Here is a 19143-nt window from a genome sequence, read left to right on the forward strand (position 1 = left end):
CATTACTTAACTGTGTCATCTACCTCTGAATTGTTCCTCAAACTGCCTTTGCTAAGTTGCTTTTATGTCTCCCTCAACTTTTCAACATTCCTTTCTTTGAAAAAGTATTAGAAGTATAAGTTTTGAAGAATGCGTGCTTGTTTGTTGACAAGTTTGTGCACAAGATCCCATAAAATGACTCACTAAACTGCTTTTGGTGCTGTTGTTTCAGTTATAAATATTGGCTGGGGCACAAAGAAAACTCTGATGCTCCTCTTTGAAAATGCCACCAGATCTACAAAAGCAGGAATACAGAGCCTTGGTTTAACAGGTTAATTATCAGTGGCAGCAGAGATGGGTGGAATAAAAACAAATTGGCATATACTTCTGGATCAGGGAGAGGGTAAGTTCCTCCTCTGCCTCATCTCATAATGGCCGGTCAGAAAATAAACATCCAATAATTCCAAAAAAACCTCTTTAAAAACAAAAATGGCTAATTCAATTTATATTTCCAAAGCAGACCCTCCTTGTCTGAGACTCTGCCTGTGCCACTGCTCTGAAATTGATGTATGTTTGGTTTAATACATTTGAATATTAGCAACAACTTGCATTTATATAGCACCTCTAAGTGCCCCAAAGCACTTCACAGGAGCGTTATCAAACAAAATTTGACAACAAGCCACATATCAGGGCAGATGACCAAAAGCTTGGTCAAAGAGGTAGGTTTTAAGGAACATAGTTAAAGGAGGAATGAGAGATAGAGAGGCGGAGAGGTTTAGGGAGGGACCTCCAGAGCTTAGGGCTTTGGCAGTTCAACGTATAGGCACCAATGCTGGAGTAATTAAAATTAGGGATGCACTAGAGGCCAGAATTGGGGAAATGCAGCTAATTCAGGGGGTTGTAGGGCTGAAAGAGATTGCAGAGATAGGGAGGGGCAAGGCCATGGAGGGATTTGAAATCAAGAATGGGAATATTAAAATTGAGGCATTGCTTAACTGGGAACCAATGTAGGTCAGTGAGTACAGGGGTGATGGATGAATGGGACTTGGTCCCAGTTAGGATAAGGGTAGCTGAGTTTTAGATGAGCTTAAGTTTATGGAGGGTGGAAGATGGGAAGTAAACCATGAGAACATTGGAATAGTCGTCTGGAGGTAGCAAAGGCATGCATGAGGGTTTCAGTAGCAAATGCGTTGATGCTTGGCAGAGTCAGGCAAGGTTAGAAAATTTTAAATAGACAGTTTTTTTTTTAGAACATTACAGCGCAGTACAGGCCCTTTGGCCCTCGATGTTGCGCCGACCTGTGAAACCATCTGACCTACACTATTCCATTTTCATCCATATGTCTATCCAATGACCACCTAAATGCCCTTAAAGTTGGCGAGTCTACTACTGTTGCAGGCAGGGCGTTCCACGCCCATACTACTCTGAGTAAAGAAACTACCTCTGACATCTGTCCTATATCTATCACCCCTCAACTTAAAGCTATGTCCCCTCGTGTTTGCCATCACCATCCGAGGAAAAAGACTCTCACTATCCACCCTATCTAACCCTCTGATTATCTTATATGTCTCTATTAAGTCACCTCTCCTCCTCCTTCTCTCCAACGAAAACAACCTCAAGTCCCTCAGCCTTTCCTCGTAAGACCTTCCCTCCATGCCAGGCAACATCCTAGTAAATCTCCTCTGCACCCTTTCCAAAGCTTCCACATCCTTCCTATAATGCGGTGACCAGAACTGCACGCAATAATCCAGGTGCGGTCTCACCAGAGTTTTGTACAGCTGCAGCATGACATCGTGGCTCCGAAACTCGATCCCCCTACTAATAAAAGCTAAGTGCTGGCATGAATAAGTGGTCGAAAACTTAACTCACGGTCAAATATGACACCGACTTTCTTCCCAGACAGTTGCCAGGGAGAAGGATGGCATTGGTGGCGAGTGAATGGAGTTTGTGGCAGGGACAATGGTTTGTGAACCAAATTCTCTTTGAAATTCATTAACTCATTTAATTCACCTTCCAACTGCTTTACTTATTACAGATAACAAAACAATTCCTTTGGTAGCTCATGTTACTAGAAAAGCCAAAGACATCACAAAAGCAAAACATTTGTGATCATTGTTTCTTTTAATGATCAAGGCAGGCAATCAAGCAATAAAGTACAACTGAGCAAGAACTCCAGTAGTTCAATGGAAAAGTCTATCATTAATAGAGATAAGTGTAATAGAATGTTATAATGAGGCAACAATTCAAAAATTAAAGAATCAAGTCGACTTTTCCTGCACTAATTAGGACATTAGTATGCAATAAATTTTATTACAGCAATGAGAAAGAAAGTACAATTCAAAGGCAATCAAAATCCATTCATTCCTCTTTAGTTGTCAAAGATACTCAAGTCAAAATAACCACCATTCCTGAAGACATATGCAGGAAGTGTTTAACATCAAAACAAGTATAGGAACAATAGAGCAATCCACACAAAACAAGGGATTATAAAAGTGCTGGGTACAGAAACATTTAGCAGTGAAGCTGGCAGTGAGGAATTTAATGTCAGTTGGAAGCCTGTGCTCTGAGGCTTTAGAACCACTTCCACTTGAAGCAGTTCTGTGATATAAAGCAGAGTGTAAATGAATTACTGGATTGGGACACTGATATAGCAGGCTTTTTTTTTACACAAAACTTTTATTGATCCTGTTATTTCCTGAAGGTACGGAAGGGTAGTTTTCTAAATATGCAGCAAGCTTGCCATTTTCTGATGTGCAATGCCAGCGGGTGAGGTTTACTGCCACCATCATGCACTTGAAACATGACCCCCACTGACTGCTTACTGGAATATAGTTCCGTATCATTGTCAGCTATCCCTCAATTCGAGGATGACATGTAAGCAAGGTCATGAGTTTCTGCCTTAGGCCTTCATGTGACTGAACAGGCCGATTCTCGACCTGCAGATCTTTTGGGCACATGGGGCAGGATGTCCCACGAGGTACTGCGATCCGGAGTGCAGGATTTGCTTCCTTTTCTTGCCTTGTCTGCCACCGCTCTGCCTCATCATTAAGGCGTTTGGACTCATAGCATGATTTTTAAAAATTTATTAATGGGAAGTGGGCGTCACAGGCTATGCCAGCATTTATTGCCCATCCCTAATTACCCTCAAGAAGGTGGTGGTGAACTGCCTTCTTGAACCGCTGCAGTCCATGCGCAGTAGGTACACCCACAGTGCTGTTAGGAAGGGAGTTCCAGGATCTTGACCCAGCGACAGTGAAGGAATGCAGATATAGCTCCAAGTCAGCATGATTTATCTCCCTTCTTGAAGATAGTTACAATTGTCGCACTCCTGAAGTCGGGAGTGGGGTGGAGTTCTTCTTCCTCCCAAATCCGTAGGATGAGTGCATAGAGTCTTGATGTGAACAAAACCCACCAGTTTTGAAGACCTCAGTTGGAATACCATTGGGGCCACAGGCTTTGTTGTTTTTCATTCGTTTGACTGCTTGTTGCAGCTCTCCCATCAATGGTGGAGCATCCATGAATTCTACCACAGGATACTGGGGGATAGCCTGGAGAGCATCAGCTGCTACTGTGGATTCACGATTGGGGAGTTGTTGAAAATGTTCTTTCCAGCATTGACGGACGGCACTGTCATCCTAAGAAGAGGGATACCATCCTGTGAGTGAAGGGGATTTTGTCCATTTGACCTTGGATTATAGATGGCCCTGGTGGCTTCAAAAAAAGCTTTGCATGTCATGATAGTCAGCATATTGTTGGATATCTTGGGCTTTCTCTTCCGACCACTTGTCCTTTATCTTCTGGACTTGCATTTGAGTGTCAGCCTTGAACTGTTGGAATGCAACCTTGACTTGCAACCTTGGATTGTTCTGCCAGGCAATGAAGGTTGCTCGTTTTTGTTCCAGGAGGTCACATATTTCAGCATCATTTTTGTCGATCTAGTCCTGGTGACGACAATGCTTGAACCCAATGGTCTGGACACAGGGGTCAAGTACAGCTGACTTTATTTGTTCCCACTGTCCTGAAATTGAGTTGGATGCATAAAGATTTTCCAGATTGGTTGTGAGCTGCACTTGGAATTGCTCATTTCGGTCAGGCTGCTTTAGGGCTGAGACATTGATCTCCTTTCTTTTGGAATTTTGGGTCTTGCGATGTTTTGGTGCTAGGTGGATGTTCATCACTGATTGAACAAGTTGATGATCTGTCCAGCAGGCATCAATTCCCCGCACAGATCGAGTGATATCGACATCACTTAAATCTTTGACTCCAACAATGACATAATCCAGGAAGTGCCAGTGCTTTAATCTAGGAGTGCACAAGCCTCTCCATCACGTCAAGGTGGCAACCCACAGAGGGAAGATAGTTCCACAGCTTTCCTGGTTCACATAAGAGTCTGGACAGCATGTGTTGGCATGTTCTTTGACCATGAAGACATCATTGTTGAATCTGGTCTGTCTTCACCCAGTGTCCACGCACACCTACTCCAGCAGAAATCATCAGATAACAGCCAAGAACAAGAACTTGGCTCATTTCCTGCCCCCTCCTTCCAAAGCATAGGAGCACTTAGGCTAACTGAAGCACCCTGCTGCTTTCTGTTAATATGAATTAATTCAGCACAGGCCAAGGATCAAAATTGTGAACATTTCTTGTATTTATGACACACTTCCAGACTGGTTAGTGCACAGTCCAAATACCTATGATACAGAAGATTTGCTCCAAAGTAAAATGTGAAACTGAGCAAGAGCAGGTTTTACTTTCAGTTAATTCAGAGAATAGTATTGACTAAGAAGTGTGCACTGGTTAGTAACATTTGCCCAGCTCCACTTCACAAAATACACCGGAAGAAAATTACTGTAGGCTTCTCTAACAGCTCAGTGATTAGCAGATGCAAACGAATTGGCAACGTTCCAGATTTGAATTTTGATCCGTGCTGAATTAGATGTCAGCCAGAATGGCAGTAGGAAGATTACAGTTAGCTAGGCCAGGGAAGGGGAAATAAATCTGGGTTCTCGACTCTTGATCACTAACCAGCAACTCCTGCTGAAAATGTGTAAACTTTAGATGAGGGTAATAATTATGTTCACACACAAATACTGGCGATTTGGATGGAGAACTGGAGGATGACTATAATCCATGGAACTCTATTCCATAGAGGAGAGAAGTAAAGGGGGAAAAAAAATAATGGTAAGATAAAAACATTAATGTAAAGTATAACCAATCTTTTGGTCAGAAAGGAAATGCATCATGTGAAATTTAGAAACAAGTAATCTTTAGTTACAGGTCAATGCTGCTGGTTATATACATTGATTATTCACAGCCCTCCCCAGTGTACACCATAAAGATTAAAAGGAGGTACAGAAATCCCACCACCATTTTGATAGATCTACTCAATTTTGCCCAATAAATATACTCTACCATTACAAAATGGGCATTTTCTACAGCAGAATTGATAGAAATATTACCAGATTAAAAACTTCTTTTGCACCATTAGTACCATTCAAAATTAAAGATTACAAAATTCAAAGTGAAAATGCAGAACCTCAAAAATAATAATCTCAGGATTGTTACCTGAGCCATGCACCAATTAGCATTGGGTCAAGCAGATTAGAGAATTAAACTCATGGCGCAAAAGAGTGGTGTGCGAAGAAGGGGTTTCGATTCATGGGGCACTGACACCAGTACATGGGAAAGAGGGAGCTGTTCCATTGGGATGGGCTCCATTTAAACCGGGCTAGATCAGTGTCCTGGGAAATCGTATAACTAAGGCTGTGAATAGGACTTTAAACTAAAGTGTGGGGAAGGGGTCTGGTGAAGGGAGATTTAGAAATCTAAAGAGAAAATTTGAGGCAATAGAGCAGTGTAGTGATTTGGATAAAGACAATCAGAGTGGGACAGGAAAGGACAAAGAGTTTAACAGTAATAGTGCATCAGTGAATAAGTTCCTGCAAAGAACAATAGTAAAAAAAGTTCTTATCTGAATGCACAAAGCATTTGTAACAAGATAGATGAACTATCACCACAAATAGAGATAAGTGGTCTTGATCTAACCACCATTACAGAGACGTGGTTACAAGGTGACCAAGACTGGGAAATAAATATTCCCCAGAGAACACTTCAAGAAAACAGACAGAATGGAAAAGCAGAAGTAGTAGCCCTGATATTAAAGGATGATATAGGGACAGTAGGAAGAAAGGATCGTGGTTCAGAAGATCAGGAGTAGAACCAGTATGGATGGATAATACAACTGAATTCCATATTAAGTTTGAAAGCGACATACTCCAGTCCCAAACAAGAATCTTAAACTAAAACAAAGCCAATTACATAGGTATGAGGGGAGAGCTGGTTAAGGTTGATTGGGTACATAGACTGAAAGGTATGGCAGTAAATAAACAATGGGAAATATTTAAGAAACAATTCAAAATGTTCAACAAAAGTACATTCTATTATAAAACAAGAACTCAGCAAGAAAGATCCATCTGTGCCTTACTAGGGACATTAAGGATAGTATTAAATTAAAAGAAGAGGCTTATAATGTTGCAAAGAATGGAGTAAGCCTGAGGATTGGGAGTGTTTTAGAATCCAGCAGAGGGTGATCAAAACGTTGATAAAAAGAAAAAAAAAGAATATGAGAATAAACTAGCCAGGAATATAAAAACATGCTGTAAGAGTTTTTACAAGTATATAAAAAGGAGAGTAGCTAAAATAAACGTTAGTCTCTTAGAGGCAGAGACAGGGGAGATTATCATGGGGAATGAGAAAATGCAGAGACATTGAGGTAATATTTTGAATGTGTCTTCACAGTTGAAGACACAAGTTACTTATTAAAAATAGAGGGTAACCTAGGGGCTAGTAAGAGTGTGGAACTTAAGGTAATTAATATCAGCAGAGAAAGAGTATTGGAGAAACCCAAGGGACTAAAAGCCGACAAATCCCAAAGGACCTGATGGCCTACATCCTAGGGTTCTAAAAGCGATAGCTGCAGAGATAGTGGATGCACTGGTCCCTAGATTCTAGAATAGTCCCAGCGGATTGTAAGTCAGCAAATGCAACATCACTACTCAAGGAAGGAGGGAGATAGAAAGCAGAGAACTACAGACCAGTTTGCCTGACATCAATCGTCAGGAAAATGCTAGAATCAATTATTAAGGAAGTCTTAAAAATGCACTTAGAAAATCATACTATGATCAGACAAACATGGTTATATAAAAGGGAAATTGTGTTGGAAAATTTATTAAAGTTTTTAGAGGATTTAACTAGTAGGGTAGATAAAGGGGAACCAGTGGATTTCCAAAATGCATTCAATAAAGTGCCACACAAAAGTTAATACGTAAGCTCACTGAGTTGGGAGTAACATGTTAGCAAGGATGGAGAATTGGTTAACAGCAAGGAAGCACTGAGTACGATAAATGGGGCATTTTCAAGTTGGCAGGCTGTAGTGGAGTGCCACAAGGATCAGTTTTGGAGCCTCAGCTATTTACAATCTATATTAATGACTTAGACAAAGAGTAATGTTTTTAAGTTTGCTGACGATACTAAGTTAGGTGGGAATGTAAGCTGTGAGGAGGACATAAAGAAGCTGCAAAGAGATAAAGACAGGTTAAGTGAGTGGGCAACAAGGCAGCAGATGGAGTATAATGTGGGGAAGTACAAGGTTATTCACTTTGGTAGTAAGAATAGAAAAGCAGAATAGTTTTTAAAAGACGTGAAACTTTAAAATGATAATGTTCAGAGAGACTTAGGCATACTCGTACAAAGAACACAAAGTTAGCATACAGGTATAGCAAACAATTAGGAAAGCAAATGGCATGTTGGTCTTAACTACAAGGGAATTGGAGTACAAGAATAAGGAAGTCTTGCTACAACTGTATAGGGCTTTGGTGAGACCACACCTGGAGTTTTGGTCTCCATATCTAAGGGAGGATATAATTGCCTTTGGGGCAGTATAGTGAAGATTCACTAGATTGTTTCCTGGGATGAGAGGATTGTTCTCTGATGAGAGGCTGAGTAAATTGGACCTATACAGTCTGCAGTTTAGAAGAATGAGATGATCTCATTGCAACATACAAGGTTTGACTGGGTAGATACAGAGGTTGTTTCCCTTGCCTAGGGAATCTAGCACATGGGGACACAGCCTCAGGATAAGGGCTTGATTATTTGGGACTGAGATGGGGAGACATTTGTTCATTCAGAAGGTTATGCATCTTTGGAATTTTCTACCCCACAGGGTTGTGGATGTTCCATCATTGAGTATATTCAAGACTGACCAATTGATTTTTGATCTCTAAGGGAATTAAGAGATTATGGGGAGCGGGCAGGAAAGTGGATGATCAGCCTTGATCATACTGAATGACAGAGCAGGTTTGAGGGGCCCTAAAGTCTACTCCTGCTCCTGTTTTTTATGTTCTTAAAGTTCAAAATCATATCAGCTGCAGAGATGTAATTTTTTTTGGTAAGGTTTAAACAATATTGCACAGTAATTCACACATCATTCAATATTCTAACCAAAGTGATGACCTTGCTATACAAACAGGCTGTGGAATGAAGTGACAAAGAGTTCTGTGGTTTCAGCATGGTACAGGTTAAATGTACATTTCAACTTTTACCGCAGCTTAACAATTTTGAAAATTACATCCAACATAGCTGATTGTTAAATCACCATTCAATTAAAACATTTAAAAATATTTACACCTGTGTCATGCAGGTCCCCACCTGCCAAGATTGAGGCACACATTATTTCGCCACATGAACATTAAAACTTAAAATTGTGGCTGGGAAAAAAAAAAAAGAGGGCCTATCACAAGAAATTGCCAAGCCCCTGACTGGAGAGACATTTGCATGCTAGCAGACAGTGTTGGAACAAGGGACCCAGTCCTTGCTTCCCCAAAACACAGAAGAAGTGGTCAGACCAGTTTAGTCACATGACTAACTATTGGGAGTTTTTTGAATTTGAACTTGCTGAGAGAAAGAAACTCAGAAAGCTGTTTGCTCCCGGACAGAGAACACCTCTCTCCTGTTTGCTCTCATCTCACTCTCACCAGCTTTGGAAACCATTGAAGACATATGAACCCCAAGACAGAAAAGTTTCTTACAGTGAACGAGGTTTAAGAAGAATACTGGGCCTGAACGAAAAGCAAGACTACCGACAATGAAGGACTACAGTGAGTTCAAAACACAGTAAAAAAAAAAAACCCTTCGGAGATTGCCTTAAACCTTTCCATTTTATTTTTCTTCTGCTCTTTTCTGTCCCTATTTGCATGTGTGTATTGCATATGCATGCTAGCGTGGGGCACGGCATGCATCAGTAGGCATTAACCAAATTTGAGTTTAAGGTTTAATAAAATGTCACTTTTCTTCTTTAAACCTAAGAAAGCCTGTTTATGCTCATTTCTTTGCCTTATAATTGGAAAGTGGTGAACAAGGATTCACCAAGGGGAAGCTCAAAACACAGTGTGTTTAAAAACAGAAACCTTGTTACAATAAGACCAGGTGAAGACAGTAAAAGACCCCTAGACACCTTTCTCACCTGATCGTAACAGAAATTTGGGTGCTAGCATCCGGAATTTTACTCACAGGCAAATGAGAGAAATTGGAAGTGGGAAGCCAAATTGTTCCCAAGCAAAAAAGAGCAAGATTAATACAGGTTTTCTTGTGGTTATGTGTGATTGAATACTAACATGTCTGCAACTGAAGCGAGTAGCTCTCCAAGCCAGTGTGAAGTAACTTGGGATAAGTTGTCTATGGACGAGTTGAGAAAAATGGCTGAGCAGTGTAGGATCACTGCATGTGGCAAGGCTTGGAAGTCTGAACTCCTAAGACTAGTGGCCCACCATTTTTCCCTTGAATCTGAAGAAGCAGAAGCAGGGATAGAAGCAGACCCAGACAGGGTACTGCTAGCAAAGTTACAATTGAGACAAAGGAAACCTGAATTAGAGGAAAAAGCGAGAGAGAGGCAGAAGAGGGAAAAGGAAAGAGCCTTCCAGAAGGAACGTGAAGAGAAAGAAAGACAAGAGAAGGAACAGGAAAGGCAGGAGAGAGAGAGAGAAAGAATATTCCAGAAAGAATCCGAAGAGAGAGCTGAAGCAGCTTTAGTTAACTTGGGGGCGACAGAGTAACCCCAGTGAGAGCACAGCCAATATGGAGGAGCATAATTCAGGGCTGGGTACAAAATTACTAAAACTCGCTCAATTAATTCCAAAATTCAATGAGGAAGATGTGGAAGCATTTTTTGTGTCTTTTGAGAAACTGGGAAGGCAGCTAAAATGGCCAGCTGAGACCTGGTCCCTTTAAATACAAACTAACTGGAAAATCCCATGAGGTTTATTCCTTGTTGCCAGATGAGTGTTCATCAAATTATGAACTGACCAAAAATGCTATCCTCTGGGCATATGAATTAGCACCTGAAGCCTACCACCAAACGTTTAGAACCCTCAAAAAGCAAGCTAAATCAAACTTATCTGGAGTTTGAAATAAGTAAGCAGTTGACTTTTGACCAGTGGCTGAGGGCTTTTAAAATACAGCTCAGCTATGAGACTTTCAGAGAAGTAATTCTGAAAGAGGAATTTAAAAACTCTCTCCCACTCTCAATAAAGACCCATGTAAAGGAGCAGCAGGTTCAGGGAGCCTGGCAAGCGGCCGTTCTGGCCGATGAGTTTGCTTTAATTTATAAGTCGGTTTCCCAGGGGAGAACCTTTCCTAATCACCCCCACAAATCTGAAAAGGACAAAGAGTGGGAATGTGATAGGAGCGCAGGCAGTCCTGGGAGAGAAAGGAAAGCAGGAGACTCAGCGGGCCCTCCTCCAGCCAAAAAGATGCTGTGAGCAAGACTGAGACCCGGAGACCTGTGTGCTTCCATTGTAATAAAGCAGGGCATTTAAAAGCTGAATGCTGGAAACTAAAGGGAAAACCGGTAGGGTTAATCAGGGCAACCCGCTCAGTGAAGACAGGCCCCTGATGGAAAACATAGAGCAAGCTGTGGCTTTAACTGCAGTAAGCTTACTCCGGCCCATGCAGGAAAAGCTAATAGGATTCCTGAAGGTTATCAGGGTTTTGTGTCTGAAGGGAAAGTAAACCCATACCCCTCGAGTGGGGCAAGCAAGCTCATAGTGATTCTCAGGGGCACAGGGGCCACCAGATCCCTTTTACTGGGAAAATGCCTGACCTTTCCCCCAGAGAGTGCAGAGAACACCAAAACGGTGGTGAATGGTATTGGAGGGCAATGTATGCCTGTACCTGTACAACGGGTGTACCTGGTGTGCGACCTAGTTTCGGGACCGGTGACCATAGGGGTTGTCCCTAGTTTGCCTGCTGACGGGGTTGACCTGCTCCTGGGTAATGATCTGGTGAGGGTGAAGATAGTAGCCCCCCCAGTAGTGAAAGACCGCTGGAGGTCAGAGAGACAGGGCAGTGGCAGGAGACGGACCTCTACAGTGTCCCTGAATGTGTAGCGGATCAAGCCATGATCAAACCAGCTCCCCCAGAAGAGACTGCATTGGCACTGCAGGCAAATGACCATGAGGTCTGCCTGTCCGAGACTTTCCTTGGAAAGATAGGAGGCTCAGGTAATGAATTAAATGGATTTTCCCTAGGTGAGGCTCAGCAGACCGACCCAGTATTGCGAGAGTTAGCACAGACTGCCCAATCTGAAAGTGAAGCAGAGGGAGTCCCTGACTGCTATTATTTAAAGAATGAGGTACTGATGAGGAAATGGAGTTCTCCTCACAGACCTGAGAGCAAGGAGTGGACAGTAGTTCACCAGTTAGTGGTGCCACAGAGGTACCGGAGAGAAACATTAAGAAGGGCCCATGAGACTGCAGCCACTGTGCACGCCTGGAAATGAAAGACGAAAGCCCGCAAAAGACAGCAGTTTGACTGGCCAAAATTCCACAAAGATGTGGTGGAGTACTGCAGGAGTTGCCACATGTGTCAGGTTGAGGGGAAACTCCAATCTACTGTGAAACCTGCACCCCTAAGTCCTGTACCGGTGTTAGGAGGACTCTCCAGCTCAGGTCTGGTGAACTGTAAGGGACCCCTGCCATAAACAAAACGGGGCAGGCAGGCAGATGGCTGGCAAAAGTTTAGAAAGAGAAGGGAAAAAGTGACCAAGAGAGCAGGTTAAAGGAAGTCCAGGAGGAATCCCGGATGAAAACCCCTATTGTCCTGTCAGTCAACCCAGAAAAATGTAAAAAGTTAGACCCCACATCTTCCTACGTAAATGCAGACTCTAGAAGCACCCCACCAGAGTTGCTAACAGCATTTACAGGAACCTGAAGAGACAAAGAGAGACCTCTAGGGGACACAGAAACCGTGAGGGTGATACCTCACCTAGTCGAAGTGTCACAGGAGAATGCAGTCAAGTCAGCAAAAATACATGCAGGTAGGAGTGTCCCAGAGAATGAAGGGGAGATTAACAAAGAATCCATCCCCACAGTCAGAGGAAAGGGGAACCACCCATCCCCTGAGGTCAAACGTCTTTGCATGACTCAGGGAGTTCAGGATAGACCCACCCACTACTAACTCTCCTGAGAAAAAAAAAGGGAAATCAAAGCAGCACTGGCACCCAGAAAAGACAATTTAATAGGCTTTAAGATTGATTAATGAATGGAAATGAATGAGAGAAATGCATGGTTTTTCTTTCTGCATCTTATATTTCTCTCAAACCTTGTAATGAAATGTGCCATTTTTTTCTAATTGCATTTCATTCCCCTGAGTGTGGACGTGTCATGCAGGTCCCCACCTGCCAAGACTGAGGCACACATTATTTCGCCACATGAACATTAAAACTTAAAATTGTGGCTGGGGAAAAGAGAGGGCCTATCACAACGAATTGCCAAGCCCCTGACTGGAAATACATTTGCATGCTAGCAGACAGTGTTGGAACAAGGGACCCCGTCCTTGCTTCCCCAAAACACAGAAGAAATGGTCAGACCAGTTTAGTCATGTGACTAAGAGTTTTTTGAATTTGAACTTGCTGAGAAAGAAACTCAGAAAGCTGTTTGCTCCTGGACTGAGAACACCTCTCACTTGTTTGCTCTCATCTCGCTCTCACTAGCTTCGGAAACCACTGAAGACATATGAACCCCAAGAGAGAAAAGTTTCCTACAGTGAACAAGGTTTAAGAAGAATACTGGGTCCCAACGAAAAGCAAGATTACCAACAATGAAGGACTACAACGAGTTCGAAGCACAATAAAAAAAACCTTCAAGAGATTGCCTCAAACCCCTCCATTTTAGTTTTTCTTCTGCTCTTTTCCGTCCCCATTTGCATGTGCGTATCGTGTATGCATGCTAGCGTGGGGCATGGCATGTATCCGTAGGCATTAACCAAATTAGAGTTTAAGTTTAATAAAATTTCACTTTTCTTCTTTAAACCTAAGAAAGCCTGATTATGCTCATTTCTTTGCCTTATAATTGGAAAGTGGTGAACAAGGAGTCACCAAAGGGGGAGCTCAAAACACAGTCTTTTTAAAAATTAAACCCTGTTACAACAAGACCAGGTGAAGGCTGAAAGGGATCCCCAGACACCTTTCTCACCTGATTGTAACACCTGTCAGAATTTTTTGAACATTAGTTAATTGTGAACCAAATTTAGTTTCAAAGTTAGGTCATAATGATAGCTTTGTATTTGTATAAGGAGAATATTCTCAGAATATTAGGTTTATAGCTGTATCAGTTCCATTCTCCTATTTATTATATAGAATTAACAGTACAGAAAAAGGCCATTCGACCCCACTGGTCAATGACTTGTTAACTGTTTCTTTACCATCTCTGACTCAAATTCATCTTTCTCAGGATCTCAAAACTATGGAACTCCTAACTTTCTTCAATCTTCCCTTCCTCCTACCATGCACTATGGAGATGGTCTCTCAACAGGACCACCTAATCACTATATCAATCCATCTCGCTTTGTCTTCTACTTTTACCCCCACCCGCCCCTTACCAACCTCAGTAATCTTCTGCATTATAGGCTTTGCATCTTAGATTGTTACACCAGAGGAGGCCATTCAGCTCATTGAGTCCATGCTGGCTCTCTTCAAGAGCAATTTAGCTAGTCCCACTACACTGCCCTTTCCCCATCTTCCTGCAATTTTTGTCCTTCAGTTGTTATCCAATTCCCTTTTGAAAGCTATGATTGAATCTGCCTCCGACACACTCAGGCAGTGCATTCCAGATCGTAACCACTCGCTGCGTAAAAAAGATTTTCCTCAAGTTGCCTTTGGTTCTTTTGCCAATCACCTTAAATCTGTGTCCCCTAGTTCTCAACCCTCAGCCAATGGGAAGTTTCTCCCTATCTACTCTGTCCAGACCCCTCATGATGTTGAATACCTCTATCAAATCTCTTCTCAACTTTCTCTTCTCGAAGGAGAACAACCCCAGTTTCTCCAATCTATCCATGTCACTGAAGTCCCTCTTCCCTGGAACCATTCTGAAAAATATTTTCTGCACTCTCTCTAAAGCCTTCACATCTTTCTTAAAGTGTGGTTCACAGGATTGGACACAATACTCCAGTTGAGGCCGAATCAGTGTTTTATAAAGGTTCATCATACCTCCCTTGCTTTTGTACTCCATGCCTCTATTTCCGAAGTCCATGATCCCATACGCCTTTTTAACCACTTTCTCAAACTGCTGCGCTACCTTCAATGATTTGTGCACACATACCCCAGGTCTCCCTGTTCATACAGTCCCTTTAGTATTGTACTCTTTATTTTATATTGCCTCTCCTTATCCTTCCTACCAAAAAGTATCACTTTACACTTCTCTGCTTTAAATTTCACCTGCCACATGCCTGCCCATTCCACCAGCCTGTCTTTGTCCTCTTGAAGTCTGTCACTATCATCCTTACAATTCAGAATACTTCAGAGTTTTGTGTCATCCACTAATTTTGAAATTGTGCCCTGTACATCCAAGCCTAAGTCATTAATATACATCGAGAAAAGCAGTGGTCGTAGTACGAATCCCTGGGGAATCCCACTATATTCCTTCCTCCAGTCCGAAAACAATGTTTTACCACTAGTCTCTACTTCCCGTCACTCAGCCAACTTAGTATCCATGCTGCCACTGTCCCTTTTATTTCAAGGATAGCCCTGCTTTTCTCTTAAAAAAGGAAAACTACAGGAAATCTGGGTAGCAACCGACTCAACTTAAACCTTGTATTCTATATTGGGCAACACACATGCTTGCTGGATTGGGCAGAAAAAGTTGACCTATTATTAAAGAGGTGGGGTCAAGCCAGTGGTATATAAAGTGATTACAGATAATCAAAATGGTCTGCATTGGCCATTGATCTTTCTTCAACACAGTGCCCATCAACTTCACATCTTTTCCTCTTGATTTTATAGCAGTAAAGCTCCTGGCCGGCAGCATGTCAGAATCCATGAGGAAAGGCATCATCACCCTCATTTACAAGCAGAAGGGGGAGAGGGCAGAAATCAGAAATTGGCGGCCCTTCTCACTGCTTAATGTTGACTACAAGATTCTGTCCAAAGTCATAGCCAGTCGAGTCAAATCTGCTCTGGAGTTGGTGATTCACCCCGATCAGACCTGTACTGTACCCGGCAGGAAGATCTCCGATAGTCTCGCGCTACTCAGGGATACGATCGCCTACGTACGGGACAGGGGGTGGACACCTGCCTCATCAGCCTGGACCAGGAGAAGGCTTTTGACAGGATATCGCACACCTACATGATGGACGTGCTTTCCAAAATGGGGTTTGGGGAGGGAATCTGCAATTGGATCCAACTGCTCTACACAAACATCAATAGCGCAGTCTCAATCAACGGGTGGGAATCGGAAAGTTTCCCGATCAAATCTGGAGTCAGACAGGGCTGTCCTCTCTCCCCGGTCTTGTTTGTTTGCTGTATTGAACCCTTTGCTGAGTCTATTAGGAAGGATGCGAGCATAAGAGGGGTGACAATCCCAGGCAGTGGAGGCACTCAGGTGAAAACCTCCCTGTACATGGATGACGTCGCCGTCTTCTGCTCGGATCCGCTGTCCGTGCGCAGACTGATGAGCATCTGCGACCAGTTCGAACTGGCCTCGGGAGCCAAAGTTAACCACGGCAAGAGCAAGGCCATGTTCTTTGGGAACTGGGCTGACCGATCCTTTGTCCCCTTCACCGTCAGGTCAGATTACCTGAAGGTGCTGGGGATATGGTTCGGAAGGGCCGGGGCGTGCACTAAAATATGGGAGGAGCTAGTAGCCAATGTACGACAAAAGTTGGGCATGTGGGGGCAGCGATCTCTCTCCATTGTGGGTAAGAACCTGGTCATCAGGTGCGAGGCGCTCACGTTGTTGCTCTACGTGGCGCAGGTCTGGCCCATACCCGACTCCTGCGCCGTGGCAGTCACCCGAGCCATTTACCGCTTCATCTGGGGATCTAAAATGGACCGGGTCCGGAGGGACACGATGTTCAAATCTCTGGACAAGGGGGGGAGGAAAAATGTACCCAACGTGGCCCTCATCCTGATGACCACCTTCGTGTGCGGCTGCATCAAGCTGTGTGTAGATCTCCAGTACGCAAACTCCAAGTGTCACTACGTGCTGAGGTTCTATCTGTCCCCGGTGTTGCGAAGGATGGGCCTGGGCACATTGCCGCGGAACGCTCCATGCAGTTGGGCCGTGCCGTACCACCTATCCTTCGTGGAGCAGTTTCTGCGGGAAAACACCTTTGACCACCGGTCCATCAGGCAGTGGTCTGCACGGAATGTCCTCAAGCCCCTACGGGAAAAGGAGACGGTGGATCCTGTCGGATGGTTCCCCGAGCAGACCGTCAAAGTCATTTGGCGGAATGCCTCATCACCAGAACTTTCAAACAAGCAGCAAGACGTAGCTTGGCTGGTGGTGAGAAGGGCCCTCCCCGTCAGATCCTTCATGCACACCCGAAGTCTCGCCCCCTCCGCACAGTGCCCCCGCGTTGGCTGTGTGGGGAAGAGACGGTCGCCCACCTCCTCCTGGAATGTGTCTTTGCAAAGCAGGTGTGGAATGAGATGCAGTGGTTTTTGTCGAGGTTCATCCCAAGCAGCTCTGTAACACAGGAGTCTGTGCTCTACGGGCTGTTCCCAGGGATGCACACCGAGACAAACATCAACTGCTGCTGGAGGACTATCAATTTGGTGAAAGACGCCCTTTGGTCTGCCTGAAACTTGCTGGTCTTCCAGCGCAAAGAGTTGTCCACCACCGAATGTTGCAGACTGGCACATTCCAAGGTCCAGGACTACGTGCTGAGGGACGCACTAAAGCTTGGGGCAGCCGCAGCAAAGGCTCAATGGGGAAAGACCACAGTGTAAGGTCCCCGCCCCAAGCTGAACTGAGGGGCTGGATCCATGGGAAACCCATCGAACTGTATCGTTAATATTTTCATTTGCTGTAAATGTAAAACTGTAATTGGCATGACAATTGTGAAACGGAAGGGTTGTTAAGAAACTCATGATAGTATTGAAGGAAACTGATCTCCCTTGCAATGTTTGTATTTTTTGGTGTTGTTTGAAACTGTTTGGCAATGTAATTTTTGCAGATTTTTATGAATAAAGTATATTTTGGAAATAAAAAAAAAAATTCAATGACCACACAGCAAGCATTTAGTGCTTTCCATAGTATTCAGGTGACTCATAATTATAGTTAATCATAAACCTTAAATGGTTCAGTTGCCTGTTAAATGATAACTAAAATAAGCTGTCAATAAATATTTGAATTTGGAACAATGAAAGGGAGAGAGATAGAAAGAAAGAGAGGGAGATTGAGTGATAAAAAGGAGAGAGAAAAAAGGAATTAGGGAAATAATTCCAGACTGTGAGACCTAAACATCTGAAGACACAACTGTCGATTGTGACATGAAGGGAGGAGGATGCGCAAAAGGCCACCATAGAGAAGGTAATAAAAGTAGGGAGAAGGTGTTGGAACAAAAGTCCAAAACAAAATCATTTGTGATGCCAAACTCTCATGGATACTTTTATTTGGATTAATTAGCACAGTAAGTATTGGAAAATATCATGTGTATTTTCTCCATCAAACAATTACCAGTTTGTTTAGTTAGCTCAGTGATAGTTTTATTTTCTGCAACTACATTTTCAGATTTTTTAAAAATTGCACTGAAAGTTGATAACTAATGAATACTGTATTTTCATTCCATGAAGGCAAATGTCCTTCTTGTGATTCCAAATGTATTATTCATACTGCTGTTCGAAAAAGACAAGTTTGTAAAAGAAAAGTTTCAATGAATTTACTTGTCACACATTTAGAACTCTGTTGTAAAATTCTGTCCAAAACATTGTATTATGGTGATGAGTAGGAATGTCATTGCTTCAGTCTCACTGTGTACTTTGCGCAATTATCCATGACATTATGACCATTTTAATGCCCCAGCTGCTGCCTCAGTTCAGATCAGCTAACTCATCGAAGACCAGGGCCTTCTGGTCTGTACTACCTACTGCAGAACAAATGTTTGCTAGTTACTATTTGAAATTTGAATTTATCAAAGCACTGCTGGACGAGGCGTCACAATGAATTTATACCCTTCCTTGTCCCCTCCCTCCATTGGTTGTTTTCTGTGCCACTGGAGGTCATTTGTTAGCCACCAAACTGCTGTCACGGCAGTGATGTACTCACTGAAATTAACCCATTACTATTAAGTCATATGAAATAGGACCATACGCAACCATCTTCACACTTCTAGGGCATTGGAATACACCAACACCTAATACTAAACAAATTCAGCTCTATCTTCCAATTTCTGGTTATGAGCCAACAAAAATTTTGCACAGAATTGCAAATACACTATGGCAATTGCTGAATATTGAAGTTTTCTTTCTTTCGCGTCTACGCCTCACAGGGCTAAAAAAACAATTTATCACGCACTATCATCCTGGAGATAAGAATTATCAGTGTGCCAGAACCTGAATTGTTAAAGTCATGTGTTATGGAAGCAACAGTTAAGGGGTTAAAGCTTGTACAGACAGGGAAAGTTGCCAGCCAAGAACAATGAAGTCACAGAAATTTGCATATTACAAACTTCACCACATGCTTATTGAGATTAACATTGCCAAAGTATTACAAACTGATGCTAGAGAATTTCCAAACCCATTTGACAACACATAACCAAAAGAAATGCACTTTTTAATGGTACCTCATCCAAAAGAAGGATGATGAAAAAACTCCACACTTGAACAAGAACTGG

At 42.9% G+C, this 19143-nt stretch overlaps 1 protein-coding gene and 1 long non-coding RNA gene across 8 annotated transcripts in view; one reads left to right on the top strand and one right to left on the bottom strand.

The window, feature by feature from the left end:
• The window catches only part of LOC137375878 (uncharacterized), a 44644-nt gene extending 28821 nt beyond the window's left edge, over window positions 1–15823 (top strand). Inside the window, exon 3 of the long non-coding RNA XR_010976081.1 lies at window positions 15311–15823. This is a non-coding gene — a long non-coding RNA (uncharacterized lncRNA). The remainder of the gene's footprint in view (window positions 1–15310) is intronic.
• rnf44 (ring finger protein 44) overlaps window positions 1–19143 on the bottom strand; it is a 189516-nt gene that overhangs the window by 129130 nt on the left and 41243 nt on the right. The window lies entirely within an intron of this gene.

Source organism: Heterodontus francisci, chromosome 12 (genome assembly GCF_036365525.1).
Source record: "Heterodontus francisci isolate sHetFra1 chromosome 12, sHetFra1.hap1, whole genome shotgun sequence".
Classification (NCBI taxonomy): domain Eukaryota; kingdom Metazoa; phylum Chordata; class Chondrichthyes; order Heterodontiformes; family Heterodontidae; genus Heterodontus; species Heterodontus francisci.